This window comes from Balearica regulorum, chromosome 26, assembly GCF_011004875.1.
Source record: "Balearica regulorum gibbericeps isolate bBalReg1 chromosome 26, bBalReg1.pri, whole genome shotgun sequence".
NCBI classification, from domain to species: Eukaryota; Metazoa; Chordata; class Aves; order Gruiformes; family Gruidae; genus Balearica; species Balearica regulorum.
Window position 1 is genome coordinate 4,499,650 of NC_046209.1, and position 27,961 is coordinate 4,527,610.

The following is a 27,961-nucleotide window of genomic DNA, read 5'->3' on the forward strand; positions in this document are numbered from 1 at the left end:
GGTGAGAAAGTGCGCCGTGAAGGTGAGCACTGAAGTGGATGGCACAACCAGGAAAAGAGGAATAGAAAGGAGAGCGCAGACGCAGGGAGGGATCGGCAGTGTGTTCCAGGTGTACCTCTGTGTCTTGAGCTGTGCATGCCAGTTGCTGCCACCACAAACATGTCACCCAGAATAAAAGCTGTAATAAAGCCAGGACAGATTCCTCTTTGACAAATGAAGGAACGGTCAAATAAAACAGCCCAGTCGTTGCTTATGGTTAAAACATGCCTTACCATTGAAAGCACCTTTGCACATGCACTAGTCTGCTTCCTTTGCCAGCCTCAACCCACAGGATTTGCTTTCTTCATCTCGTGTCGCAGGAGGACAGCTCTTTTTTGGGAAGGACGGGTAAAGCTGGAATGGAGTGGACGTGTAGGCATCAGGTCTGCAAGTCTCCCTGCCAGCTAACGGACTTCATGGTACAGTTGCCTCCATCTCCACGCCAGACCACATCTCCTTGTCGCCTTTCCAGGATCTTGAGCTAACGCACATCTTGGGACTGGTGACTTTCAGCAATCACCATGAGCTTCAGAGCAGACAAGCACTTGAGCGAGACTGGGAGAATCCCTCCTGTGTCCAAGACCACAGACTGTGCTTTGGAGCATCTCCAGCCCAGGTTAATAAGCTGTACATCACGGTCTGTGAACGTGAAGAGGTTCTTTGTTTGCTATGGCCAGAGTGAATTGATCTTGTATTGAGCTTGGCTGCACTTAGCTGGGATATAAAAAAGCCATTATGTGTTATTATCAGGCTTAAATATATTCAGCTGTAAAAATGGATTGTTGGTCTGGAATTAAATTCACAGAAGGAGTTTTAATGCAGGTTTTGGGTGTTTTCGGTGGGCAAGGGGATTGTAAATGGGCAATAGGGGGTGGAAAATTTTATATTTCCAGGCCTTCTACCAGCAGGTGCGTGTTTCCTGGGACAAAACTGGGTCAACCTGAAGTGTATCCAGGTGCCTCCTGCAGACTTGGGAGCACTCCAGCACAGGTGAGAGCAAAAAAATATACCTTGGCATGCGGGATGGTGGCCATAATTCATGGTTTGCTCACCCCAGGATGACCCAGGCAGCCTGAGGTCTCACAGCCCCTCACCTGGGCCTGAGAAGGTACCAGCCATTCAACTGCTCTGCCTAGAAATTCCACACATGAGAAACTGTCACTTCTTACCCTTTCCCCATGGCACAGGCTACACCTATACAAGTAACTTAAACAATATGAGGGCACAGGATCTGGATTTAATTCACGTAGAGGCTGAAATTTGGAATGGTCCATGGCCCAGCTTTGGCATGATCCAGCTAGCGCTATGCCCAATGTGACCCAGGTGCAATTTGGGAGTTACCAGGGCAAACAACCATTTCCTGCAGGTAGTCTGCACGTGGCCACTCCTTGGTGGCAAAAGGATGCCTGGTTAGCCTCAGGAGAACCTTGTCCTACAAGGATAGATGCAGTCATGAAGTTCAGACGCTAGCCAGCTTTCTTGCTGAAGGTCCATGAGCTCTGCAGCCTGCAGCACAAATGAAGACCCTGCGTGCCCAAATGTCCCCAGATGCAATTTTACTCAAGGCTGTGGAGGAGAAAGAAGATTTGAGTTTCCCAGCACCATGGGAAGCCCTGAGTTGAAGGATCTTCTAGCACCAGGTAAGAGGCTTCAGAAAGGTGGAAAATTCAAGACTTTTGTACCCCTGAAAGCCAGGACCATAAGGAACTTAAGCTCAACAGGGGTAATTAATGTAAATTAAACAAATGAGCAAGTGTGGGGAAGCCATGGAAAACAGTCACAAAGCTGTGGACTGAGAATTGTCCTGAGTGGCACATGTGACATGAGGTGACAGATCACTTAGTCCAGAAGGTGATGTGAGATTGTAGCACAGACAGAACAAAGAAGCCGTTCAGGTAATGGGCTTGGCAGGACCAAACACGGCTGACATGAAGACTTATTGTTATATGATGAATAGTCTCAGTAATCCTTACATCTGAAGACAAATAATGCTATGTTTTGGAGAAGCTTCCTGGTTACTGCCCTTGCTGACCCAGCAAGTGACGGCGGAGCTTTGGATGCTGAGTTCTCACCCAGGTGAGCACAGGAAAATGTAGAGTTGAACTCCCTGCGTCAACAGGGCAAATGTCGCTCGCTCGGGGAGGCTAGCAGGTGAAAAGCGGAGACCATTTGCCTCCAAAGGGGTCACCAAGCACAGTCAGTCCACAACGGATAATCCACAACGATGGATTTGCAAACACACTGGATTCATCTCTATTACCTAATAAATGGGCCAGAGACTAGTTTCTGTCCCTGAGGCCAAGTGACCCATCCCCACTGCTTCTCAGTCAGCTGCAGCTGCATCCAGGCTTTCTGCTGGGAACGGCCCCTGCCCTGGGTTATCCTTGGGCCATGTCTAGATGCTGTTTGAAGAGCGCCATTTGGCATGGGCTAAAATTGTGCCAAGGTGCGTGCAGTACAGATGATAATAGGACAGTGTTTAGACCTGTGCCCTGGCTCCATTTAATTTCCCATTGCATATGTAACATGTGAGGAAAAGCCAGAGCCCAGGGTGCAGCTGAAGGGAGTTCTTGGAAGCATTTATCTAATCAGACACCTTGACCCAAGAAAAAACACGAGACTCTAAGAGGACAGGGCACGTATTTCACAGCCCCATCAGCAATATACCTCTGCTAGTATCCAGGCATTTAATGCTTGCAGTAAAATTAACTGGGAAGAGGTCTCTATGTACCTCCAAGTCCTTTGAAAAGCTTCTGCAGGGTCAACGAGGGAACAACACTACATTTCCCTGCTCCAGCACTTCAGGCTGACGGCAAAGAGTAAGAGCAGGACAAAGCAGTGGGAGGAATGCAGAATTCCTTTGCGAAGACTCACCAGGGAGCTCTGCCCGGGGCACTCACAGCTGCGGTCTCCAACTGCTCCCCGCTTATCTCCAGGTGCTCATCTCCTAGCTTTCCAGGAACAAAGATGTTTTGGGAGATGATCATCAATAGGCAAATACCAGCATGGATCCAGTGGTAGTCTTAAACATGCAGCTGAGCTTCAGCATGTAAGATGGGTAGGTCTTGTCCAAACATGATGACTCTTGATGCTCCCCTCCATCACCCTCAGCCTTTTTGCCTGCACAGACATAAAAGAAGAATCAATAGGCACTCTCATCCTGCCAAATTTCTCATGTGGGTTTCCAACATAAGGGAGGAAGATCAGGGAGACGCGAGGCGCCCAACTCCCAAATGTACAACAGGTCCTAAGATGCTGAGCATGTTGTTTGTGCCTCACCATACAATCACGTGCCCTGGTTGGCATACAGCTATGGTTTTCTGATCTTCTAGGCTAGACCCACCTCATGGCACAGCCCAGTAACAGCAGAGCAGAAAGATGCAGCCACCAAGAACAAAATTTAGCCATGCCTGATCTAGAGCCCTATAATGTCAGCAGTGAGACTGGGAAGGGAGCGTGGGGTTGGCAACTAGCCCTGAACAGCAGCAATCCCCCAGACCCTGCCTTCCCTTAGTCATCTGCCTCCATGGGTGAGCCAAATCTCACTACCACTGTCTCTCCCCACACTGCCCCATGATTTTGCTCTATCTATATTATATCACCAGTCCTGTGCATTGACCAGGACCAGAGCTCCTCCCAGAGGGCAACACCCCCCTTTGGCATGGGTCCGACTCCTTGGGGCAGCCCAGGCCAGGCAGCCCCACTGCTGCTCCCCACAGGCTCCAGCCTCTAGGAGAGTGGCAGGAAGTGAACTGTTTGTCTTACCAAGAATGTTTTATTTCCTTCTAGAGAAAAAAAAAAAAAACCAAACAACAAAAAACCCCAACAATTACTTGTGCTGCAGCCAGAGCTGAACCACACCAGAGGGATGCCAGCACTTATGGCTCCACTTGCTGAGGCCACCTTCACATACAGCTCTCAAAGGCTCCAGCGTTCTTCTGGGGAGGAATCAAGTTAATTGTTCCCCATCAGCTTTGGGAATCAGAGATGCTATGTGTCTTCAGCATGCCCAAGTGCATCCGTAAATTCAGCAAAAAAAATATGGTCCCTATGACAATTTTTGCTCCTTCCCTGATTCAGTAGCAGCCCAACACATGGTGTGCTGCTCCCCCTCAGCTGTCTCTGTCCTGCCCATTCCTTGAAATCATCAAGTGTCTTTCCCAGGTCAAGAGCCAAGATCCCACATTTCTCAGCATTTAGTAATCAGCATGTGATGGCGTCAGGGTAGGATTTCAGCAACTGCAAATAGTAACACCTCCAAAAGCCATCTTGGTACAAACAAATCCAAATAGACAAACCCATAAACTTGAATAGAACAAAAGCTACATGGGAACATAGAAGCGTCCCTGGTGGTCAGGGAGAGCCTGAGTTTTAAAAATGATCGTTCCTAGCGCACATGCAATCTCAATGCTGCCAACAGGCAGCTTTCTGGTTTAGAAACATTTCTTCTGTGTCACGCGAACCCATCCTGGGCTTGGAGAGAGGGGAGAAAAGAGGGAGCAAGCACACTCTGGGCTCTGGGAATTTGCTTTTCTCAGCCTTGCAGAACGAGGTGGTGAGGTCAATTTTTGCCCGCCCTTGAAGACTTTTCCAGCCTGTGCCTGGATATCCCTGATGGCTTTTGAACTAAGGGATGATAGCTGTGAGACTTGTTAGGGCTCATAGAGTCCCAACAGCTGCTTCAGCCCCACTCTTCTCCCCAGTCTATGCCCAGCATCTACAGGGTGCCCAGACTCTATATGCTGAATGCTACCACAAATCTGCTGACTGGAGGTCACCCAACTGCCCAAAGCCAACAGCTTCACTGCTTCCAGTGGCTTTCATTATGTCTATGCTTCTGTTCCCGCTCCCAGCCCAACCTGGACTCCCAGCATCTTATGAGGATATGAACTTGAAAAGGGTACTACAAAGTTACATCCACAGCTGCACTGCAGCCCGGGAGCAGAGGGCTCTTTTTGATGAATATGCTATGAATAAAACATCAGTGAGTTTGGAATCCCACTGCCTCATTCTTTTGTTTGGTTCTGGTTTGCTTTTTACCACATTTCCTAAAGAAATGCTGTCTGTGACAGTGCTGCAGTTCGATATTTTGCCTACGCAGCGTCCATGTACCTGCTGGTCCCCTCTCCCGTGTCCCTGCCTTCCAGGGTGCCACCACCTCTCCTCTCCTGTGAAAAGTCCTGCAGAGATCTCAGCACTGCTATATCTTCACTTCTTCCCTGCCTGTTTTTACATCCAACACAGAGGCTCTCCAAGACAATTTCCACTGGAGAAAACAACATTTGACCACCTCTGTGTTCAAAGCTATGCTCAACATCTGGGGAAGGCTCAGGGGAGCTCACAAGACAACAGCTATTTCATAGGTTTATACTTTTTAAGACCAGGAAAGACCACTCCATCCTCCAGCTGGGCCTGGAAGGACAGCATCCACACAAGGACCAGCTGGCTAAAACATACCATCCCAGGAGGTATCAAGGTGGACTTGGGAGCTTTTGTTTGGCTTTAAAATTCAGCAGGTGAGGATCTAAGCTCTTTTTTTTTTTTTTTTTCCCTCTCTGAAATCCTTCTGCATCCACTGCTCTCATCCCACAACTTTAAGAATGTGCTATATATCCCAACCCCAAGTGTGGATGGCAAAACAGAGCATGTCGGGGCATTTCAGAGGCAGCTCCAATGCTACCCATAGCCCTGCCATCACCCCAAGCCTCCACTTCAAAACAGAAGGTAGATAAGATATTGCCTGCTAATGGCTTTCCACATAAATATTAGGACCTTCCCTCTCAACCAGTTTACTCTGTGCACTGACCCCCTCGCCGGGGTCACAGGGAATGGGAAACTGTGGGAGGTCCCCAAGTTTTATAAATGAGAGGGTTTCCCTGCATAGACACGTACCATGAGGCACCCAGGAGCCAAAAACACTGATTAATGGTACCAAGAAGGTCTGTTGTAGGGGAGCAGCGTCGGAGCAGTGCTGGGGAGGGATTACCAAGAGATTTAGCAGTTCAGGTGGATTAAGGGTGATTTGTCAGTTGTCTGCAATGGGTCTCCACTGAAAAAAAAAAAAAAAAAAAAAAGCCAAGGGGTGAAAGTCATTTGGCATGAGAGCGGAGACAAAAACACAGTCATTCCTTTTGGGTTTGATGAAGTTGAGGTTCGAATGTGGGTCCAGGTACCTAATATGGGCTGATGAGTGGATGCACGGTTGGTCTGACGAGTGGATGAGGCAGAGGTTACCTCCAGCAGCAACTTGCCATCTCCTCCACTGCAGCACGTGCAGCTCCCATTGTTCCCCAAGCCCCTCCATGCCCGATGGCTCAGCTATAGCCACCGTGCAGGCAGGACCTTGGTGTCTTGGGGGCTGCAAAGACAAGTCGCAGCTCCCCACGCATGAGATACCGACCCACAACAGAGAAGAGGAAGATTGGGTCTTGCAAGACGCTGGCCACACCCTCACAAAGCATCCTTTGGAAAGGCTGAACTGCACCCCGGAGACAGCCCGCTTGTAGCTGACTCCAGGTCTCCAGCTGCACACTTTGGTTGCCAGAAGAGAGCAGATTTGGGCAGTGACCCCCTGTATGCACAGCATCTATTTTTTCCAAGAAAAGGCAAGGGGAGGGTCTAGAAGTAGACAAGTAACTGGAAATGTAAATAATAAAATTATAATGAAGACCATGCTAGCAACACATCTCTGGTTTCAGAGGAAATCTAGATAAACAAATAAAGGTGCAGTTGAAAGACCACAGGTCTCAGATTGCAGAGACTAACACAGGACACGCCACTCTATAATTTGAGTCTTGCAGAGAGGACCATTTTGGAGTTCCTTGAGCCTGCTTGACTCGAGTTATTTCCTTGAGCCTTCCCTAAGGATGGGGCAGACGTGGAAGAGCCAACAAGGCAGCGAACCGCCCTCCCCCAGCTAATGAAAACCAGCAACCCCAGCAAGGGTTTGTCAGGAAAGCACAAAGCAAACCCCGATGGAACAGGACTGACTGGGGGAGCTGGGGCTAGGCAGGTGTGCTCCCATGCCGGGACAGCTCCCAGCCATTTCTCTACAGGATTGACAAGTCCAGGGCAACTCCAGTTGAGCACCATGGACTCAGCCTCCAAAATCCTGCCCAAAACCAGCGGCAGAATCCACTGGGAGATGCCCTGGAAAGACTTTGGTAAAGCCAAGGATCATCCAAGGCGTCCATCCCACTTCTTGAGATCTCATTTGGGCCCAGTCAGGGAGCTCTGTTTCATTTATTTCAAAACACTTCATTTTTGGGTTGCAGCAAATTGGGCTGTTTTGCTGTTTATTTTCACATTGTACTATGCTGTCCTCAGGTTTCTAAACAGAAGTCACTTCCAACCCCAAAATGGAAAATGTTCCTCTTGCAAATGGAAAATGGAAACATTTCCATTGTGGCCACACAGGTCTTTTTTTCTCTTTTTCTTTTTTTTTTTTTTTTTTTTTGAGAGGGATGAATGGCCAAGAGGAAATCTGAAGCTGTTTTGACCATTAAAAATACATGGTGGCCACCTCACTTTTCTGCTTACAGGTTGACCAAACCACCCCACTTTTCGATGCTTCGACTGCCACCGTTGATCTGAACCAAGCTTCCCAGCCCAAGCGGGGCCCCATTTGCACACTTCCTCCCGAGAACCATGCTCAGACCTGGCAGCAGCGTGCAAGGAGGCTCAGCTGGTTCCCATCCGTGTCCTCCCAGCAGCTGCCCCCAATGAGCTCCAGATGCGGGACTGGGTGTGCAAGGGCGCGAGGCGCTGCGCTAGAGGGAGAAGGCGGAGGCAGCTGAGGCTGCTGCTTTTATCTCCTTTGCTTTGTTTATGAAAAGAGAATTAGCGCGTGGTTGCCAACAATTTACTCTGGCAAGGGCGCTCCTCCAGAAATACTTTTACTGCCGTCACAGCGAGCGGACATGGCTCGCCTTCCCTCAGCTTTCTCACCACCAGCCGGGGCTGCTGAGACCTGAGACCCAAGAGTGGCCATTAATTGCTGGGGAAGCTGCTGGTTGAGCCCATCCCGGCCTCTCACCATGGGTCCGCATGGGTGGGTGGCCAAGCAGCGAGGAGCAGTCGCAAGGAGAGCAAAGCCTGCTCTGCTCAACCATCTTCCCAGTGGTTTCTCCTCCTCAGGCACAGCGGGTCAAGCTGGCTTTGTCTCTGGGGTACCCCAAAGGCTGTAGCATCCGATGAGTCACATCCCAACTGGGATGTAAAGCCCTGCAATCCTCTAGGCAGGGAAGGTGGCTGTAAAATGAGCACGCTGGGCTGCAGGAGGCTCTTCCCCATGACCCTGCACCATAGAACTCAAGAAGCCACCACTGTGGCAGCCCTGGCGAAGAGGGATTCAAGATCTGGTATTCGAGAGCAAAACTTCCCCCTCTGAGTGCTTTGAACGATACAGAAGGCAGGCAAGAACCGGTGCTCTCAGGCTGCGGGGTGTGCCCTTGGACAGGGAACTCACCTGTGCTGCTGTGCCGCCCGTGGATATCACGTTTCTGGAGAGCTCTGCTGGATTTGGGGCAGGGTGGGACTCCAAAAACTGGAAGAAGCTGAAGCCCCATTTCCCAGCAAGATGGGGTCGGTGTGGTTTTCCTCCCAGCACTGCGTAGGCCTGCTGATAGATAATTGGATTAAGAGCAAGCCAGCATCTGCTCAAGGTTATTTATTGCTTTTAAAAGGCGAGCTTCATTTGGGATTATTTTTGTCTTATCTTATTTTTGGTGCCTGTGTTGTGTCTGAGTTATGGAAACATCCTGGATTCACCAGCATCCCCTCTGTGTGGCGTCAAACATTTGCCAGGCAAAGGCAGCCCCGCATTAGTCCTAGGGAGACTTTGGCAGGAGCCTCCCTGCTCTACAGCTGAGTGAGCATCCTCCTGCGCTTCCTGAGCTGGACCACCAAGCTCTTTGCCAGCATCACAATTTATCGCCCTCCCCAGAGAAGGTGGCGTGGGGTGAGGTGCCCCACGGAGGATGCTCTGCAGCCCTGCTAGCCACCCACCGTGCCTCCCTTCCTATGCCACCAAGGGTTTGCAGGAGGAATTCCTCTTGCTCCACACACCCATCCTATTGATGTTTCGGATGCTTTTGGCATTCTCCAAAGCTGCTGCTGCCACTGCTTTATGGGCTGATTTGAAAGCTGGTTTTGGACAGAATAATAATAAAAAAAAATCATAGCTGGATTGAGAGCAAATGCCAGGAGCTGTCAGCCAGGGCAGAGGGCTGTGCGCACCACAGCATTTGCCCCCAGCTCCTGCTATCATTTCCTTTCCACACAAGCTTGAAAACCCAGCACTGGCTGGAGGAAGACTGTGAGGGGTTCCTGTAGATGCCCCAGCACTTCCCCCGTGCCCATGGGACCATGGCATGGGGCTGGGGGGGTCAGGACTGTGGTTTAGGAGTGGGATTGGTGAAGGGCAATGCCTGTACCTGGGCTGGACAATTCTTGTGCCAGAGCCTCGGTGGGCAAATCCCAGCCCTCTGCCCTCCCATGGCAGCACAGCATCAGTGATGCCTGGATGCTGCTGGAGCTGGAAGTAAGAAAAGACCTACCCGTGGTCCCCCTCCTCCAGCCAACGCTCAGCTCTCACCACCAAAAAGGCCTTCCAATCTTATTTCCTCCAAATTTTCCTCTCCAGGACCCTCCAGTGGCAAAGGCTGGACCAAAGGAAGGGGCTCGGCAGCACTGGGGCTGGACCGGGGCTGCTCCCAGCCCAGTCAAAAGACGTGGTCACATCCGTGAAGTGCGGCCAGTCAAAGGGAAGGGGAAGAAAACACAACCGGGACCAGGCAAGGATGAGCAGGGCGGTTTGTGCCCACAGGGGCTGCTTTGTGGGTGTGCAGGTAGGCGTGCATTGTCAGCTGTGTTTGCGGCACACGTGTGCACGCACATGGTTGGAGCCGGGCTGTCCACGCTGGTGCGCACACATGTTCTGGTTGCACGCGTACATACGCGCTCCCCCAGACCTGACACCTGAAATCCTACCTGTGGCTCGCCAGCCCTCCTTCTCCCAGCCCTGCCCCGGCACTCACGCGTTTGGGATGTTTCCCTCCTCCATCAGCTCGGACAGGCCACGCTGCCTTGTGGCACTCCGTCTCTGCAGCGAAGCCTCCCTGTCTCATCTCAGCTGCTCTCCCACAGCTCGCGCTCAGCTTCTGATAACCCGGCTTCAATGGGGTGACCCACAACTTTGATTTTGCTGTGCATTTGTTTTCTGGAGGGGGGAATTTATCGGGTTCTTGACATGTTTAAAAAAAAAAAAAGAGAGAGATTTAATTAAAAGTGTCACTTTGCTGCCAGGCTCCTTAGTTAGAGTTTCAACTGTACCTGCACACGTGAGTCTGAATTGCCAGGAATGGGTGCTCTCTCCTGGGATGAGGCAGTACCCAGGCAGTTCTTTCGAACCATCACCCATCCACAAGCTGGGACAGGCCAGGTTTGTCCCTGTGTTCACATGGCCAAGCTGGCAACAAAGGTTTAACTCCGAGCCAGGGAGGTCTCCGGTGTCCCCCATGACGGACCATCGTGGTCCCTGCAGCTGAGGACTCACCCCGGGTCAGTCCCAGCACAACACAGGCAGCATTGGCCACATGGATGTTTATCTCTCCCGGCCGTCTTGCGATTTCTGGAGAAATGAGCTGTCCCGGCAGCCAGGGGACACTGACCCTGGGAGAGGAGAGCCCAGGCTGGATCCAGGCACTAGACACCTCAACCACCAGCAGAAACACATGCATGTAATTTCCCCGTGCACAGAAACAGCCTTTGGGGCCATTTTCCCCTTACTTCATCAATCTGAATATTGGGGGGGTTTTTTCTCCCCCAACTCAGCTGCAACCCCTTTTCCACAATGCTGCCGCAGCATGGCTGGGAATGAGCTGGGCCAGGAACCACCCCTTTCCCTAGGAGGCCAGGCCAATTTTTTTACTCACTCTTATTCACTGCAACTCTGCCAAGAAGGTGCTCAGTATTTTACAAGCCCCACAAGAGTCCGTCTGCCCAGAGATATGATTCAGGACAGCTTCTTGCACAGACTGGCATTAAACCAAACTTTTCTGATCTAAGCCTATCTGTTTGGAAAGGGATTAAGCAGAAATAAGCAGCTGTTTTGCAGAATAACAATGAGAGCACAGGATCTGGGCTCTTGCTTGGCTCAGTGAGAGCTTCCCAGGGAGACAAGTCCTAAATCACAGCGAGGGGAGCCCATCCCGCCAGGAAATCCTTCCCCAGCACTGGGGAGGTTGAGGCAGCCGTGGGAGGGGGACATTGCAGTGGGTTGGTTTGGATGGTTTTGGTTTCCCCTGCTCCAAGTGGATTTTAGTGGGAGTATTTTACAACCCTCTAAAACAGTGAAAGCAAACAGCCACCACTAAAGCACGGGTTTCGTCCTGGGGAGGAGGATGCCCTCTCCCTGGCAGGGAGGGCAGAAGGGGTGGGAGAGCGGAGCCGCTTTAGGACACTGCTCTCCGGGATGCTACAGGAAGGTCCTCCAGCTCCAAGCTGGGCTCTCCCTTTGGAAAGGGCTGCGTGGTGGTACCCGGGCTAACAAATTCCATGAGTGGGGTGTAACACTGTTACCCAGATTTAAAGCAGTTTCCATGCAGTTGTGGCACCTGGCTTGACAGGGATGAAGCAAACAAAGAGCAATTCAATGCTGGGTGGGTGCTCAGACACCCACAAACATCGCCAGGGTAAGTTGGGCTCCTTCGTGTCAGCCGAGCAAGGGTAATGGCTGCGGCTTCCCTGAGCTCAGAGAGGGGTTACGATAAATCCCATCACCCAAAACGGGCCAAGGACATTACATTTAGCGGTGTGGAGTTAAACCATGAGGGCTTGCCTGAGCATCTGCATCTGAGGAGCATCTCCAAAGGGGGTTCCTGCAGCGCCAGGAGCTGAATTTGTGTTGCCTGCTGAGAACTGGGGTGCTTTTTGCTTGAGCTATTCCTGAATAAACCAGCAGCAGATCAGCATGAAACTACAAAGAAAATAAATTGTTACTGCAAAAGCTGGAAAATGACACAATTCCCACTGAACGTGAAAAGGCACAAAGACCTGAGCAGCATCTTTCTTTAAATAGCTTCCTCCAACTGATAGTGCTTCGGTCTGCTCTGTATCGCTAGTGGGAAAAGCTCATGCCAATGCCAGACCATCGCCTGTACGTACATCTGTGGTATTTGAAGGCTGCAGCAAGGCTGAGCTGAAAGAATAAAAACCCTTTGGAGGGGAAAACATATTTTCAGATTGTCAGCTGCACTCGCTCAAAATCAATTATAACCCCATTCCACATGTGGCGGTGTTTTAATGAATTCCCCCCTCCTCCCCAGACCACGCTCTAACCTAATTCACACCAGCAAAGGGTGTTTCTAACTCTGCTCCAGCCACCTCCCCGGGCTCTCCCGCCTGACGTCAGCGGCAGCAGAGTGAGGTCCCAGCACCATCCCAGGCCTGATCCTGTGCAGCCTCTGCTGCCGTTTGCACTCCCAAAATGGGGCCAAGATGCTTCTCCTGCTGGCATCCACCACTGCTGGGTATGGGCTCTACAGGCTCAGGCCCTTGAGGAGTCAAGTTTTTCTGGGCTATAAAAATGTGGGTATTTTGAAGCAGAAGACATCACATGATGTCTTGCCTTTTCTACTTTTTTTTCCCCCTTTGAAAATGTCAAAGAGTGAACAGTTACGCACAGCCCTGCCTTCACAACGTGCTGCTCACAGGGCTGTCTCTTGGGGGTTTTCTCTTCCGGTGTGGGGATATGGCTATTTTGCAAAATGCGTCACCAGCCCGTGGACAAGGATGCTGATTTACCTCTTAAAAATGCCTTCTGGTTCAACGCCCACGTCTCCAGTGAACATAAAACAGCAACATGAGCTCTGCAGGCTGCAGAAACCTCCATCAGCAACCAAAAGCACTCAAGTCCTCCCCCAAAACCCGAAAGACCCTTTGCCATATCCCTCTCACCCTGAATTCATCAGCTGGCTTCTCCGGTAACACACTCTCTTGCATGTCATCAGGAAGGAATTTGTGCTCTGTTTGATAATCGGAGATGAATCGGTACAGCAGCGAAATCCTCAGACCACAAAGCATTTCAGCAGGTCTTTTAAGCCTCCTGCTCTCGTGTGTAGGCTGTCCAAGGACCCGCACATTCCCGGTCATCCCCGACCCCATTCATAAATCAAAGCATTCCAGTCCTGGTTTCCTCTATGCGTCCATGAACACTCACAGAGGTTTCTTCTTTAGCAAACTTAATCTGGGCAATTGTTCAAAAATGTTAAAATTACCTGCTCCTTTTATGATATAATGACAGCCTGTGGAGGCATAATTTAGCCCAGACCCGAAGACGTCTGTTTTAAGGTTAAAAAGTCCTCCAAGCTAAACTTTATCCAACAGCAGCAATGAAAAATCAACTTGCCTGGTGTTAATTTCTGTTCCTCTCATTAATGAAGCCATGCAGGATCACAGCCGGTGGGGTAGGATCCAGCTGTGCTTTATCCCAACTTCACATATTCAGTGCAAAGTTTAATCTGTTTCATGGCACCAAATCCCAGCAAGGACTTAAAATGATCTGGTTGCTCACCTAACGTAACTTCCCATTGCCACCACCTGCCCTTGTCCTCACGGAGACCCTCCAGCTTGGGTCTTCTATGCCAGGAGGCCCTCATAGGTTGTCCTCAAGGTCATGGTTCAGCCAAGGACTTGGACAACAGTTTAATTCCACCAAAACCCATCTGTCCCAACCATTGGCCATGCATCACCACAAGGTCCTTTAAAACCTTAAATGAAAAGGTCTCTGGGAGGCCAGATCAATGGGTAAACATTTAGTTAAGGGGATGCAAAGCTGTACTACTGAGACACAGCTTCTGTTGATACCCACCTACCTCAGAGATGTGCCCAGAAACCCCATCCCCACTCAGGTCCTGCTCCCCTGAAATGCAAGCCTTGCTTTACCCCTCAAAGCACTCAAAATACATGGTCAGGGCTGGAAATCTTGGCTGGGACTCCCACAGGGAGCCCCTTGAGACCCCATGGCAGCAATGAGTCCAAAGGGGAGGAGGAACCAGCCCCATGTTCTGGGGGACACTGAGTACTCCGGGGGGGTCATGTAGGTTTTTGGTTTGTTTAACCTGCACTTCTCTCCTCAGGTGGCTCTTGGCATCCCCCAGATCCTTGTGTGCCGCCAATGCGCAGTGACATCAGCCATTTCACGGCTCCTTCCCATCACCGTATTTCCAGGGAACGCCAGCGCTCCTGCGCAGGGCTGTCTCAGGGAGAGGCTCTGAACGAGAACACTGCTCTGAAACAAATGCAGGGCGAATAACTCTTTCCTACAGGGATAAAAAGGAAAGACCTGTTAATCCAGCCTGTAGGGGATAGAGACAGGTATTCCTGCGCTGTAGGTGCAGCTGATGGGTTTTGCATTAACGTCCCCCCTTTCCCAGGCTGGCCCTTGTGCCTCGCTTGCTCAGAGACCTGGGGGCAAGCGTACCAAAGGGACGTAATGACAACCATGAGGAGCAAACGGCATTTCCCAGTCATCTCGTAACATCCACTCGCAAAATCTCATCCAGGCAGCACGTCCTTTTCCCGGCTCGTGGTGCCGGTGAGCAGCAAAGGAAGCTCCCAGACGCGGGGAGCCATAAGCCCCTCTGGTGCCCGGTGTCCTGCGTGGCAGTGGCAGAAGGGAATCACTCGCCATCTGAGTGGGGCCCTACAAATAACCCCCGATCCCCTGAGATGTGGGATCCTGGCGCCTCGTCCACTGCCGGCAGCCTGCCCTGCACAAAATGCCTCAGATCTGCATCCAGCGTAGCAGGAAAGCCCTGCGGGAGGATATTTCACGCCGTCCTACTGTTTTGGATTAGACCCCAGCTGCCTCCTGAGCTGTTTAAATTTACAGGTCTGAGAAGTGAACTTTCCATTCAGGCGGGGGCTCGCCTAGACAAGGGGCTGAGCAGAGAGCATTGGGTTCAACGCCTCTCCGAAAACAGCCAAGGGCCCATTACAGATCTGATTCCAGCCAGCATCAATCAGAAAATGACCCTCTAGTTATCAACTGCCCTTCAGTTTACTCTCCTTTGCATCCTGGATGCACCAGAAACGTTTCAGAAATGCACGTTACCCACGGAAAAATGCCTCGCTGTGGTAAACAATCCCAAGCCAACATCCGTGTACCAGTCTGCCAGGAACCGAGGTGGGACATCCTTTGCAATTAGCTCTGCCAGGGTTTCATTTAAGATTTTTCTACCTCCCAGCAGGGAAATCCGTCAGGAGTCAGTGTTACATTGAGAAAACCTCACAGGTTTTTTTTTTTTCTCACATGGGAACCTGCAGGTCCTGCGCACAAAGCAGCCATAGCACGGGGATGGGGGTGGGGGGTGTTCAGCACTTAAAATATTTTCTATTAGTGAAACGGGAATGAACAAAGATCTTTTCTCCCGGTCTATTAATTTAGTTAAGGTGAGGGTTGCTTTCTTTTCCCTTACAGACACTGACTGCTGGATGCCAGGCTCGCAGAGCAGAGCTGCTGTTGGTACTGCTTTGCAGCACCCTCTGGCTCTGGGCAGGGAGCCAGGGAGACCCAGGGACAGGGACATCCTCAGGTCTCGATGCCATTTTTCCAACATCCTAGCAAACCAGCCTGTGAAGGGGGAACAGCCTTTCCAGCCAAACCACATCCACCTCTTTAACCCGATTTCCCCAATGACCTAAGTCAGAGATGTAACCTCTACCTGCAAATCCAGCATCATTTTACCCCTACCTGGACAGACACACACCTTCGCTGGGCTCACCCTGGCAGCACCCTGGGGAAGGCAGATTCTCATCCAGCACCAAGACCCAAAAAGCCTCAGCATCCACCCTACACCAGCACCACCACCACAGGCTGCCGTTGCGACATCTTCTACCCAGCAGAACCTCTCAGTAGGTTTTTGACAGTAACGTGCGTTTCTAGCACAGCCCAGTTGTCTGAAGGGAAAATTCCCAGGGAAAGAAGGATGTAGAGAGGCCAAGAATGTGGGTAGCTCCAAAACAGGATTAGACATTTCTGTGGATGTCAGGAATGGCTAGAGTTAGTACAATTAATGATAACCATCTTGGCCGAGATAGAAACCAAGTGCTGCAGGACTCCCAGCAGTATCCGTCTGCTGGAGACCAAGACAAGAGCATCTCCCTCTCAGCACATGACGGCTCTCTTCCACCTTCCCTTGAGGAAAGGTCCCGGTGGGACACGGGCTCTGCCCTGGCCAAGAAGCTGCTGTGGGGACCAGAGAGGGGAAGGGGCTGGCTGGGCAGGGGAAGCTGGGATGGGGCAAGGGCAGGGCGATATCCACATTGCCTGCCTTTCCCATCGAGCATGTGGCCTGGGCAACTCAAAAGTTCAAAGCAAAGAGACCAATGTGCCTCCACACCCAGGTAATTTATTCTAGTGGCCTCGTTGTGCTAGAAATCATGGGATTTCCACTCTCACAACTATTCAGTCATTACTCACTCCCCACTTGTGATGCTTTAGCAGGGAAAGGGGGGGCAGCATCCCCACCACCCCACAGCTGCCATGCAGTCACCAACCTCGCCGGCTCCGGCCCTGAGGGAGCACAGCCAGAACCACAGTGCTTCGCAGGCATCTCCCCAAACTGCTCCCATGTGGGTGCCACGGCTCCAGCAGCCACCCGGAGCCCTAAGTGCTTCCAGGCTGGAGAAGCCCCGGCTGCTGCTTGGCGTCACTCACACCAGGGAATGGGAGCCAGCGTCTCCCTGCTGCCTGTGCAAGCACACCGCAGATGTCCCAGAGGGAACATTACAGCCTTCAGTTACCCAATTAAAAACGTGTTTGAGGGGATTTGATTACTCAGTTTGACAGAGGGAAGAAAACCCTCCAGGGTCCTGGCAACAGTGAGGATTTACGAGCTGAGGCTTTGCTTCAGGTCGCTCTGTCTGATCATGATATGTAGCAAAGGAAAAAAAAAAAAAAAAAACCAAACACCCCACCAAAAAAACCCAGAGAGCGATGGTGTCTGCATTCCTGCTGCTTGAATCAGACATCTTTCCTGGCAGCTCCAGTCCCCCCTGGCTCCAGGGACTCAGGGAAGGTGCAGCAGTGGGCAGGACGCACTGGAGCAGGTCGTCTCTGTCATCCTGCACCTAAGACTGCCCGTGGCATCCCTGAGAGCCACATCCTAAGCCAGCTCCGCTCTCCCACCCCTCTTCCTCAGGCAGGAGCTGATCAGAGGTGTAAATGCTCCCTCACCACTTCCAAACACCTCCTAGGGATGCAGTGAATGCTTTCCCCCCACTTTGCCAAAGGGCAGAATCTGCCGCCCTTCCTGCTCCAGGGTAAACAGAAGCCTGGTGTGAACCCTGCGGCGTGGCTGGGACGCCTGCTCCTCGGTACTCCCCGGCTCCCTCCCCTTCACCTCCCCGTAGTAAAAGCATCACCCTCAGGTTGGGAAATGAGGAAAGACAAATCTCACAGCCGTCTGCCTTATTGCGGCGTGTGAACAGCATCCAGAAACGCCTCCAGACAAGATGATTACTAACAAGGGATTTGGGATCACGTATATTTATTGCCACAGCAGTGAATGGGAGACATGTGGCCACCAACCCCAGCACGGGCTCAAAGGAAGCCAGCCCAGGGCTGAGCATCTCCCTTAGGGCTCTGGGAGCATCCTCCTGCTCACCCTCCTCACCTGCTTCAGGCCACGGTCAAGGACAAGACGCCAAGTTAACTGCGCTCCCACCTCGTTCCTTGCTTGCCTTCGTGCATAGCACCAAAGTGTCTGGTGTTTCTCTTTAAGGCAATATTAAAATGAAAGGAGAAAAGTTCTAAGTTATTTCAAAGTACTTTGCTTCAAAAACATTCAAACCAAATTTACGCACCAAAGCCATAAATGTTCCTTTTATTGCACACACAAAATAACCCTCTGCAATATGATTCCTCTAAATTTATGGTTCTTCCAGAGCTATTAATTCAGCCCAGGTCTTTTCTTCTTTTTTTTTTTTTTCCCCCCCACCTTAAGTCAAATAATTCATAAATACTTCACACTGGAGTGTACTTTATGAGCATTATTATGATCACTTGAATGTGGAAATGCCTGTGAAGTTATTACAATTGTTTTAATACAGCACAGACTCCCCAGCGGTACGGAGAGTGAGATATAAAGAAACTTCATCACCCACTGGAGGGAAGAGCTCTCAAGAGGCTGTTTATTTGGCCAAATAATAAGGATCTTGTAGCCCATATATGTCTCTGAATTGAGTCAATGACAATGTCTGGAGTGAGTTTTAATTTGCCACACTCCAGCTCAGGAGAGTTAGGTGTATCGCTGGCCAGAGTGAGACGTGGCTTACGTCCCCAAGTCTCCATACAGTTTTCAGATGCAAACCCAGAAAAAAAGACATAAAAAATGGTCAGAGGTGCAACAACAGGGCCATGGTTAACACATTTAGAAGAGCAGATAACTTAATTAGAGTCCCCAGGCATGCAGGGAGGCACAGATAAGCCAAATTGCCCTTGTCAGGAGAAGGCAGACACTTTTTTCCTGTTATCTTTGAACACATCACAGGATGGCACGCTGTTGAAAGCCAGAAATTCAGAGCCATGGGACCGTATCCTCCCAAAGATATAGCTGAAAACTATTGCTTTCTTTAACAGAAAGAGGCAGAACAGCTATTAAACTACACCTAGATGGAAATAGGAACCCACCAAAATTAAATGTATTTTCTGGGATCGCTGAGCCATGCAGGACCTCTCCACAGGGTATCTCAAGAAAGGGGCTTTGCACGTGCTTCTGGAGTCTGCATTTCTCCTCCTCATTCTCCCATGTAAAATGGATCACTGGGGGCAGCCATGGCCCAGAAACCACAAAGCCCAAAGTCAGCGGGAGCATGTTTGAATTCCCTGAGAGGTGCCCTCCAGCACCCAAAACCAGCTGCCCCATGACCTTCCCCAAGACCACCCAGAAAGAGCCGCAAAAAGAGCCCACAAGTCCTGCCCGCCTCTGAACCACCACTGCTCCCCAGGAAATCAGTCTTTTTCTCTTGCGAAGAACTCCTACAGTAATTGCCTTCATATCTCAAAGGTGTCTTACAGCCACAGAGGTGCAAATATTTATCCATACTTGGAATTGCAGAGTGAAGCCTAACTAAGTGTTCCCAGACACTTCAGCAATTGTTGTTTTAAGACCTGAACCATAGACACCTGGCTGGAATTAATCAGCAGATGTGAACACGGGAGGCAGAGCAAAGCCCTTATTAACCCTTCACACATCAATGTCAAGGTCACGGGGTGGTTCACTGGGGCAGCCTGTACCTAGATGTCAGCTGTCAACAGCCTGGGGATCCCAAAGCAAGAACCATCCTACGCTGATCAGGGCATGAACTGGTAGCAAAATTTATCATGCTCCTGTCACCACTTGAAGACTTGCTGTGCTGAGGTGCTCACTTGTGAATAGCAGCAATAATAAATGTTTATTACTAGATAATAAAACACACGAGCAAACCACGTTCTGTATGGGCTCTGTCTAAAATCAATAGGAGTTTAAGCATCTCTTGAAGGGAAAGCATTCACTTTGCACCAGGTGGTTTCAAGTAGTTCACATCATCAACAGCTCCTCATCAAGATCAAAAAATCCAAGCCCTTCAGAAGTGATCAAGCACAGACCTGGGAAACACTCGCAGCCTCTCCCATTCCAGCTTCTCTGCAACGCACTGGCTGATCCCTCTCCCATGGTAGGCAATCAAGCTACATCATCCCAATCCCAAGCCTCCAAAAAACACACAGCATCAATGACTTCTCCAAAGCCACTGGTCTGGGAGGGCCAGAAGGCCATGCCCCCGTGACTCCGGCCAGGGCGAATTCCCCAGTACCCCCTATCTGAATGCCTTCACTCTCATCAGTTCCTTTCCAGGAAGGGACAAAAGCCAGTGAAGCTGAGAACAAACATCGGCACAATGTTCCTTCTCCCTTACACTGGGGGAAGGATTCGCCCACAATAAAATGCAACCTGAAATTAGAAGGCAGCTCCTCAATGGCTGTGGCATTGGGTCAAGCCCAGCTAAACCTGGCTAATACAGAGGTAGAGCAGAACGAGGTCCCAAGGTATGACTCACAAACCGTAACTGAACAGAAGGCACTTCCTTCACGGAGCAACAGGCTGTGCTTTTATGTCCAGCTAAACCTCCCAGCAAGACACCCAAGATGAGGCACTGTGGAGTTTATCTTACTGCTAACCCATACAAACCCCAGGTGGGGATGCGGTTGGAGCTGATGAACTACATCAAGATGAAAAGACAGACAACCCCTGCCCCATTCTGCCTGCCCTTTTCATTGTGAGATGTCTAGTGATGGAGACCTTGCCTACTTTGAAGTGGAGATGGATCCAAGAGCCAGGCAGGTGCAAAGCCTTCCTCGGCAGACAACGTGCCACAGAGCTCAACCTGCAAATCCATCATTTGCACCTTCTTTAGGGTGGGGGATATTCCTAAGAAGATTATAAAACTCTGCATGAATCCCACCGTCAATCCATTTGAATCATCTTCCGTCCTCCCCAAAACGCACAAGAGATATCTGTTTTCTCTGCTGCTGACCCATGACATCCAACTGCTGCTAAGCAATTCTGATTGTGGAACTTAATACAGAGGGGGAAAAAACAAACAAAACACACACACACCCCCCAAAAAAAAAAACAAAACACCTTTAAAAACTCATATTTTAAAGCAGAGGAGAAAACCCTTCCTGGATCTGTCACTGTAGATATTAGCCCATTGCCAGCTACAGAAAGCTGCATTCTTTACTGATGTTAGTTTTCATGGCCCATTTGCTTGTTTGCTTCAATTTTCCCTCCTCAACAACTCCAGGAATCGGCAAACTGTGGAGACTGTTTTTGTAGGCTTGCTGGCAAGCTGAGTGCTGTTTCATACAGAGGATGAGAATGGGGCAGGAGAAGTCTGGGAGGAGGATGCAGGGGACCAAAGGAAGGGGAAAAGCAGAAGAGCAAGGGCACTGTAGGGAGAGGGAAGGTCAGAATTTGAGTGCAAGGGAAGATTTGCAGAGAAATTAATGAGATGGAGGGGCTGAGTTGAGAAGAGGAAGTGGGTGGGATGGAGAAAGGGTCTGTCTCAGCCATCCATCTCCCTTTTCCCACCCTGCACATGAGCAGGATCAGGCCTTTCTTCTCTTCTCATTCAGTGCTGAGATGGAAACAGCATGGGCTTCCAGTTCATCTATAGGTCTAAAAAACAGCCTCACTGGTTCCCAGCTCAGCCAGCAGCAGAGTCCAGCATCAGCTCCCTGGAGAGGTAGCTTATGCCAAAGCAGCAGAAAACGATCCCGTAAACAAGAGTCAAGGGACAAGGTCCTCACGCAGACTGCCCCACTGGGCCAGGCCAAGAGCTCAGTTTCCCTCACAGATTCTCTTTAACAGTGACCGTAAGAGGATGCCCAGAGGCGTGTAAGAACAAGTCAAATGTATGTGATATTACTCCAAGTCCTCTCTCGGTCTCCAGCTGTTTCCAACTGAGGAACTCGTGAGCCAGATGTACTTAGTAACCCCTCAGCAATTTCTCCTACATGCAATTGCCCAGTGTCCTCTTAAACCCATATAAACTTCTAGCACCCACAGGCTCCTTTGACAACAAAGTCATGGGGCAGATCCAGCACTGTCTGTTGACATTGCTCCCTCCAGCTCTGGAGGACTCCTCTGCCCATCGGTGAGGTCAGAACGTATCACATCCTCTGTTCTTCAGACCACGCAACCTTTGAGCAGCTGCCCAGGCCGTCAGACGCTGCCTCCCTCTCCAGCCAGGGGCTGGGAAACGAACAAAGATCGCAAGAGCCGGACTCATCCTAGAGAAGCTAAAAAAAAAAACAAGGAACTTCCAAAATGTGCATCTTGCTGCACTTGAACAAAGAAAGTACCACTCAGCCAAGCAGGTGTGAATGCAGCCAAGGACCAGGATGCTTTTCACCACGGCTACCTCGACACTAAACAATCCACTCCCTGAGCCAGGTCCAACCACAATTCAGGGGAAAAAATAAAAATAAAGAAACCCAGGTCACTGGACAGCACTGTTTACACCTTTCTGTGTGGTTTTGTACCCAGGGAAGTCCAACAGTCAATCAGGGGAGGGAGGATTTGCTGCTGATCATCAGGGAGGAGGGGCTGGGTGAAATTTTCCTGTTTATGAGATGTAAACAAGGCATGTGGAGCAGGTCGGGCCACGCAATGCCCTCTTAGCACGAGCCATTTCGTTTGGCATAAACACCAGGCCCCAGGTCAGGGCCATAATCTCTCCCAGATGCTTTTGTCCACGGGCCTGATCTAAGGCTTCAAACCTAAAGTAGGGGGTGAAGTAATCCCAACTCACTGCCTTCTTTCTCTAGCATCTCTTTTCTAACCCAAAACATATTTCCCTGATGCAAGAGATTGGAGAATGGTTCCTACAGGAGGTGGCCATGGCTCTCCTGCACACACCACCACAGCCATCGCAGCAAGTGCGGAGCTGCCGTACGACGCAGAGCCTGGGAAGGGAAGGCTGGGCCAGGGGCTGCCCTGAAGAGCTTTTTGGGAGGTAGCCACAAGCCCTCAGCCTGTCAGGGAGTTTAACCTGACCTGTCAGTCAAGGTCTCCGTTTCCCAGGCTCCATCCCATCACAAATTAACTTGTCTCACAAAGCCCAGTCCAACATGACAAGTGTTTATACGGGACTAATGAGTGCCTCTGTCCCCAAGGACATCGTGGATCGCTCAGGCACTGGGGTCCAGGCACAGCATGCCGTTTCCCTTGCCACTTGCAGGCTTGCAAAGAGCTGCAGCCCTACTCCTGCCCCTCTGCGGGGAGCAGCCCGGCGTGCTTTGGGCTACGCTTCTTCGCACAGGGAACCCGCGCATGGCAGGAACTGCAGGTGCCTCTCCGGAGGGCACGGCTGGTCCAGCAGCGAGGTTCTCCGCTCCCACGCAAGGACCACGCACCATCCTCCCGGCCTGGCTCTCTGCAGATCAGCGCGCAGCCACGGGATGCTTGCCTTCATGGTTTAGCCACACGAACCATCTCCCGAGAAAGAAAAGCACCGTTTTCTCATTTAAGTGCCTTAAATATACCAGGATTTGAGTAGGAAAACGCCGGTCTCTCCCTCAGGCTTCTCTTTATGCTACACAACAAATATCTGGCCCAACTCTTTCCACCTCTCCGAGGATCCCTGACTTTGCTGGATTTGCCTCCCCGAGTCTCTCTGGAGAGGTTCGATAGCCACAGAAAGTGGCAGGGCCTGTCAGCAAAGGGCCACGCAGTCCTGACAGCCACCTCTGCCCACGCAGGGGCTCCTTCCAGCCGAGTCCTCGGGGCCCCAGAGCCTGGCAGCCGCCTCAAAGCAGACGTGTGTTACCCCCACCCCACACAGCCAGGCCGTGCTCCGCTACAGGGCGCTGCCTTCGGATGGCAAACCTGTGGCCAGGGAGGAACCGGCCTCCCCACTCTCGCCCTGCACATCCCTACTGCTGCGGTCAGAGGCTGGTGGCACCCACGGGTCATAGAATCATAGAATCATCGAATGGTTTGGGTTGGAAGGGACCTCAAAGATCATCTAGTTCCAACCCCCCTGCTGCGGGCAGGGACACCCTCCACTAGACCACGTTGCCCAAAGCCTCATCCAACCTGGTCTTAAACACTTCCAGGGATGGGGCATCCACAACCTCTCTGAGCAACCTGTTCCAGTACCTCACCACTCTAACAGTAAAGAACTTCTTTCTAACATCTAATCTAAATCAACCCTCCTTCAGCTTGAACCCATTACCCCTTGTCCTGTCACTACATTCCCTGTCCTCCCGCATCCCCAGCTTGGCCCCAGAAATGTCACTCAAAACGTCAGCTTTATAGGAGAGGAGGAAAGGTGCTGCCAGCATGGTCTCAGCTGGGAATCGTGCTGCCTTTGGTTTCCAGAAACATTTGGGCACTTACCTCCCTTATCCCTTGGCAGATGTGTAACCTTGTAAGTGCAGCTGGTGCCCACCTAAATGGATTCTCCCTTCTCCACACCGCTCTCCTTACGCCCTCGGCAGCTCCTGGGATTCACTCACTCATGCCTCTGGATTTCACGCAGCTCTGGGCTTTGCAAGAGCACGTGGCAGCACCGACATCCTGCAAAAGCGCAGGAGGCAGCAGTGAAGAGGAGGGGCTGAAGCTCCCGCTGCTGCAGAGCCTGCACCCAGCACACTCTGGTCCACCACAGGTCCCCTCCCTTTGAACCAAACCCTTAGCAGTACCTGGTCCTCCCACACCTGAAAAGCCCTGAGGCAAAGGGCCTGATGCTATGGGGATGGGCAACGATCCCCAGGGCAATGGGAAGTGCCTCACAGCACACCGACTTGTTTCACACCGGTGCCCAAACAGGTTTTTGCTGGTGACAACTTTCAGTGCTGCTGCCCCCAGACCAGGACCTGCAGCAGCTGTCCTATAAAAACCTCAGCTGGAGAAGATAAACCTCCCAGGAAGAACTCAAGGTGCTGCAAGGCGAGGGTGTAGGGGTTTCCACTTTTTTATTCCATGACCGAGCTGACCTCAATACCATCAAGCGCAGAGTACAGCCGTGCCCATAGAATCGTTTAGGTTGGAAAAGATCTTTAAGATCATCAGGTCCAACTGTTTGTTAGCCTCACACTGCCAGTCCAACCACTAAACCATGTCCCTAAGCACCACATCCACATACCTTTTAAATACCAGCAGGGACGGTGACTCCACCACTTTCCTGGGCAGCCTGTTCCATGTCAACATTGAGCTGCCCTGCATACGTAGGAGCAGCAAAGGAGAATTCAGATCTACAACAGCTACTGTCGTTCCACAGGAGTGAGTCCGATCCAATCCCACATTTCAAAGACCTACCAGGTCCCAACGTTGTCTCTCCTCCCTCAGCTGCTCTACTTGGATTCCTAGAGATGAAGCCTAGACCTGTGCAAATAGCTGGTCTATCCTTTAAAGATCAAATTAAAAAATTAGGAAGAGGAACATTTTTTTCTCTTTAGGTCAACCCAGAGTGAAACCTTCCTATCTGTCACAGCAAACCTCTTTTTTTCCCCCCCCCTTGAGTGGAGACAATGAAAACATTTCGTTCTACCCAAAATAAAACCTTTCTCTATTTTCAAATGCATGTTTGAAGGCACTCACAGTCCCCTGCTTTTTTAATTAAAGGCAGGCAAATTTCAAGTGGAGAATGTCACAGTGCAATAAAAAGTTAAAGCGTTTAATTTCAATCATATCTTAAACAAAGCCTGCAGTTTTTCATCCCCAAAATACTTTTTTTTTTTTTTTTTACACTTGAAACTTTGGTTCAAGTTGTAAATAATTTCAAAGGAACCAAAATAACTTTTATTTTCTCTACACACAAATGTTTCATCTTAATTTCAGCCAGGCTAGCTTGGAGTGATTGGAGCCAGACTCTTCTCAGTGGTGCTCAGTGGACAAGAGGCAAAGGCTGAAATACAGGAAATTTCCTTTATGCTGAATTTTTTTTTTTTTTTTTTACTGTAAGGGTGGTCAAACGCTGGAGCAGGTTGTGCAGAGTGGTTGTAGGGTCTCCATCATCCTTGGAGATAATCAAAACCCAACTGGACACAGCCCTGACCAACCCCCTCTGGCTGCTCCTGCTTTGAGCAGGGGGTTGGATTAGACGATCTCCAGAGGTGCCTTCCAACCTCAACCGTTACGTGCCATTTTATCAGGAACTCAGAAAGGAAGCATCCAGGCCCTGCTGTCTCCTCCCTGGGGACGCGCAGGGATACGCCAGCCCCGTTGAACCACCACGAGCTACGACATCACCAGCCATGCCGAGTCTGAGAGTTGCACAGACCTTTGTGATATTTTCAGGCTCTAGTTCCTGGGATTTTGCAATTGTTTAAAATCAAATGCGCGTTTCTTACCCTCATAAATGAAAACCTGTAACCTCTGCCTGAACTGTAAGGGGGGGAAACAGAAGGCAGATTTCTAAAAGAGAAACCCGCAGGCATTTAAAAAGGAGCCATCCTGCGAGCAGCCAGTCTGAACAAGCCGGATTTCTGCAGACCTTACACCTCCTGCTTGGATCCTCCAGTGTCCAGTAAGGTGTAAACTCTGAAAAGCGTCTCCCCGAGTTGGGTATTCAAAATGTCCTGTGCCTATCTGGATTCTCTGGAGTTTAGTAAGAGGTTTAGCTTGTGCTGGAGCATTGCACTCATTAGGGCACCCATTCCTGTCCTGGCCGTCTCGTTAGGCTTTGATAGCCCCACAAGCTTGAGCCCACTGTGAGCTTGCACTGAAACTGGCCACCATCAGCACCCAGCATTTGCTGGGCACCGTCAGCGGTGTCATTGCCACACAACAGGCTGAATAGAAATTACTTTGGGAAAATGCGGGAAATGCCCAAGTTTGTCACAAAGGGATGGAAAGAAGAGTAAATAGTCTACAGATGTTTTTTTGGGGGGGGGGCTTTTGGAGAGTCTGGATCATCTTCACCTAAAGACCTCTGATGGTCAGGAAACAGGAGCGTGAATGGAGAAAGAGGAGATCTTTGAGTCTGGATATGTCAGACCCCGTTCATCCCACAGACCTCCCTCTCTAGGATGCTTTGCCAGATGCAAACATTTTAACGCCCTGGCCAGGCAGAAAGACATTTAAAATTCCTTAAATTTCAACAAGACTCCTAAAAACCACAGAGCCATGCATGCAAACCTTGTAAATACGCACACACAGGAACAAGCTGCTGTCTTGCGGTGCACCTGCACATCGCGGTGAGCTCTCGGCTCCAGCAGCCTGTCCCGTGCAGCGTTTGGGGAAGGTTTGAGTTTGGCCGCCGGTAAAGTCCCACATCCCCAGTTTGCCCAGGGAACATCTCTTACCCCTTTCCTTTGCAAAGGTCCTTGGGCCAGCGGCAGGACGTATTCAATATTGGCCTTTGGAAAAAAGCATCTCAGCCCTTCTTTAAAAAGCCATCAGACTTAGGTCGGGACTAAACTTACCATTTCTGCTTTCCCCTCGGAGAAAGCCACCGGGACAGTTTGGGGGGGGGGTGTGTCTCAGTCCCAGCCATCTCCTGGTGCAAAGTGACATCTACAGCCCTTTCCGTGCATCTCCCGCCGGAGCCAGAAGCGACTCTTTCCATCAGGCTGGCGGGGGGGGGGGGATCCATCGCCCTCCCGTGGCAGACTCCAGAACAGGTTTCTGTCTCTGACTTCCATCCGTGCACAAGAAACAGCTGGATTTGATGTAGTAACAACATCAGCAGCATTTCTGAGCAAGCCAAGCATTTCTACCACGGGTTCATACAGGTAGAAAAGGAATCTAGAAACTCGGGGTTGCTGGTGACCTGCAGGATTGCAGAAAATCCCCATCAGCGCAAGCTCTCCCTGCCTAAAAAAAAAGCATCAAATTCAGGGAAATAAAAGGAAGATGCTCACATGACAGTCAGTGTCTTTCCAAGAGCGACATACCGTCCTTCCCTCCCCTCATGTGGGTATTTGGCTCACAGACTGAGAAAACATGCTATCAAGTGACATAAAAACACGCTATTCCACGTGAGAGGAACATGTGGAGATACGAGAGAGACTGGAACAGGGTAAAAAAAAAAAATTACTTGGGAAAACACCCAGCACCAAGAAGGACCTGATGCTGCACAACCCCTTCCCTCACCTTGCTATTGCTCCTCCGAATCAGCAGGATTCTGCAGGAGCTGGGCTCAGCAGAATTCCCGGAGGAATTGCAGTGCTGGAAAATCCACCTGGTGCAGCGTTCACTTTTTACATCCCAGCATACCTAAAGAAAGTGGAGTTGCAACAAAACCGTTCGGCCTGGCAAGCGGAGATGGGCTAACTCATCCTATCAGTATGTGCTCAATGAAATACCTCTGTGACCGGATTGATGGTGTTTGGAAAAAGCACGCTTGCTCCAAGTCCCGGGACTGCAGCCGG

The 27,961-nt window shown here is 50.6% G+C and overlaps 1 long non-coding RNA gene across 6 annotated transcripts; it reads right to left on the reverse strand.

Annotated features, from left to right (window-relative positions):
• LOC142605257 (uncharacterized) lies at positions 1–27,797 on the reverse strand. 6 transcript variants are annotated; one of them, XR_012838984.1, is made up of 10 exons: positions 27,684–27,797; positions 27,014–27,404; positions 23,985–24,164; positions 17,718–17,818; positions 10,077–14,360; positions 8,507–8,656; positions 2,914–3,159; positions 1,381–1,605; positions 273–678; positions 1–178 (listed from the first exon to the last, which is right to left on the reverse strand). It is a non-coding gene; the product is annotated as an uncharacterized LOC142605257 (long non-coding RNA). The 6 variants fall into 6 exon arrangements; XR_012838985.1 differs by lacking the exon at positions 1,381–1,605; XR_012838980.1 differs by having other exon boundaries at positions 273–1,605.
• Between the last annotated feature and the right edge of the window lie 164 nt (positions 27,798–27,961).